The sequence below is a fragment of the Triturus cristatus genome, chromosome 5_2 (genome assembly GCF_964204655.1).
Source record: "Triturus cristatus chromosome 5_2, aTriCri1.1, whole genome shotgun sequence".
Classification (NCBI taxonomy): Eukaryota; Metazoa; Chordata; class Amphibia; order Caudata; family Salamandridae; genus Triturus; species Triturus cristatus.
The window spans coordinates 267332805-267335969 of record NC_140588.1 but is presented as its reverse complement, the minus strand read 5'-3'; positions in this window follow the sequence as shown (position 1 = coordinate 267335969).

Sequence of the window (3165 nt, the reverse complement as noted above, 5' to 3'; positions counted from 1 at the left end):
TGGTGCAGCGTAGAGTGGAGTGCATAGACTAGAGAGGTTTAGAATGCAGTGGCAAAGAGTGCAGTGGTGCACTGTAGAGTGGGGTAAAATAGATTGGTGCAGAGAAGAGTGAGAGAGATGTACAGTGAAGTGGCATAGAGTGCAGTGGTGCAGAGTAGATTAGAGTGGTGTAGAGTGTAGAGGCATAGGGCACATTTGTGTAGAATGGCATAGAGTAGAGTGGTGCAGACTAGAGTGCAGTGGCATAAAGGGTAGTGGTGCAGAGTAGAGTGGCACAGAGTTCAATGGCAGGGAATGCATTGTTGCAGAGTATAGTGATGTAGAGTGCATTGGTGTAGAGTGCCGTGGCGTAAAGAGGTGCAGAGGAAAGTGACGTTGAGTGCAATGTTGTAGAGTTGAGTGGTGTAAAGTGCAGTGGCATGGAGTAGAGTGTTGCACAGTAGAGTATAGTGGCATGCAGTGCAGTGGTGCAGAGTAGATTGCCTTAGAGTGCAGTGACATAGAGTGTATTGTGAGTAAAGTGGTGTAGATTGCATTGGCATTGAGTAAAGTGGCATAGAGTGCAATGGGGTAGAATAAAATGGTGTGAAGTGGAATGGAGTGGAGAAGAGTAGATTGCTTTGGAGCAGAGTGAAATAGTATAGAGTGGAATAAAGTGGCTCAGAGTAGATTGTTTTAGAGTAGAATGTAGTGGTGTAGAGTTCAGTCTCATAGAGTGCAGTGTTGAGAACATCTTAGTTTGAATTGGCATGGAGTGGAGCAATGCAGAGTAGAGTTGAGTACAGTGCACTGGCGTAAAGTTTAGTAGAGTGGTGCAGAGTATAGTTCAGTGGCAGAGAGTGCAGTGTTGCAGAGTAGCGTGGCATAGAGAATTGGCATAGAGTGAAGTGATTCAGAGTGTAGTGGCACAGAGTTTCATATGGTCATATTAGGCAGGGCAAAAACACCACCATTTTACATGCCCACGTTTAAAGTTAACGTTTTCTTGAACGTTGACATTTGACACACATTTGCTTGCGGCTTCTGTGGGATGATGTTCCATGATATAACTTTGCTTACATTTACACATCTTCATAGGCATTATATCAGACCCTTGAGCAATCTGTACTCAAGCTAAGGTTCACAGCACAACATCTTGCTGTTTGTTATTGTTCATTCGGTGACAGCTTTATCAGGATAGAAGTAATGACGGCCTGACTGGGACTTAGGCATGGCAAAATGAGTAAAGTTTATTATATAAAAGACATTACTCCTTTGTGTAGTTAGAGAAGCATTTAGATGACACTATCGAGGTTGCTCCATGCTAGAGTTCCAGCCCAGCTGAATCCTATATACCACTTGCGCAGGATGGTGCTCAGCTTTGCACCAAGATGGGATCCGAGATTAAACATACCCACAGGTAATTGGGGAGCTAGATCACCCTACAGGGATTCTGGCAGATTGTCCCACCTTAGGCACACTAGAATGGGGAGAACTAGGTAGGAGCACAATTATAATTGTACTTATTTGCAAGCATATAATCTATGTAACAGCACAATGGTTGAATTGTTCATTTTCTTTACCATTCTTGTGATGCTGATTACTCTGTTTTGCTTCCTTCTATTGATAATTGCAGTGCTCGTATTTTACACAAGAAACTTATTGCTTCAATAAATATACTTCCAATCCAGACAACATATCTTCAATTGAAATGCCCAATACATTTGTCCATACATACAGTTTTACTGATAAAAGTATGCAACTCGCAAATGATAATGTGTGGAAATGTCATAACCTAGCGTATAGATTTATGTTGATCGTACTAATGTATTTGTTTCCACTACACTTCAGAATTACCACAAACTGTGCTTCATTTGTGTTTTTCTAATTCTGAAATATTCTGAAATATCTGCACAGTTCATTTACAGGCATTAACATTTTGTTGTGTGCTAGAAATAAAAATAACATCATATAGCCTTCCTCAAGCACACCGCCAGGAGCCAGCATGATTGTCACATAAATTCTCTCAAGTTGAAGTCAGAGAAAGAAAAATGAACACCAAGCTCCCTGGAAGACAGAGCCTGACACATGACCTCTGTCTCTGAATCCACAGCAAATGTGACAAGATAATAACAAGATTTAAAGGCATGTTTATAGAAATTCAGTACTGGTTAAATAATACATTAAATATTGTTTTGGCAACTGGAAGGACAAACTCAAGCTAGACAGTCTAAACAAATAAACACAGCAAATAGAAATCAAGCAAATGTGAGTTACAAACCACAAAGACAATGGTAATCAAAGGGTGGAATGCATTCCCAGGGAAGCTTTCCCAATGTCCCCAAGATGTCATCAGCAAAGCAGACTTAGACTTCGACCACAAAATGAACCAAAAGTGCTGCAACAACAACAGATTTATCTCCCGTGCCATATGAACCTTATCGAACAGTCTTTATCCCCATGTTTATACTCTCAAGATGTCTCAAATGTTTCTAGAGCTTTTAAACCCCTCCTTCTCCCAAGATGTAGTATATGAAAATCACATCTTATATAAAGACCTTGTTTTTTTTTTCCTATGACACATGGATCTTTGAGTCCTAAATACCTTCTGACGTTAGAGGGGTAACAACTCGAGCATGTGTGCAATAGGGTATTAAAAAAAAAGAGACACAGAGCTAGTGTTAGAGCCTTTTACTATAACACAGCAAGCAGTGTTGACGGGTGTGAAATTGGGAAGTGGAGGGAGATGGCCTGCCTGTGTTGGTCATTTTGGGTAGCTTGGTGTGCAAGGCTGTGTGCATTCCTACTCTAGTGCTGAGACTGAGACACCAGTAATGTGAAGTGGTTTATCTAAGGATATGGTGTGTCGGAAGGCAACTGTGGGGAAGGAACATTGGGGGAGGGCTCCATGCTGAGGGGATCTTGATAGAATGTGTAGAGATTGGGGTACTCTTCATTGGAGCCATGTCTATTTCCTGCTGGTAGGAAGTCTCTTACAGAGGTACAGCATGGTGGTACTAGGAGCTGTGTGTGGAGGTGGTCCGAAGACAGGATTTCAGGGGTGACACTTCTTGTTGTTGAGGTATCTATGTTTATGAGTATGCCCCTTACAGAGGTATAATGCAGTGGTACCAGAGGGCTGTGTGTGGAGGTGTTATGGAGACAGACTATGGTGCCTGCCTAGTT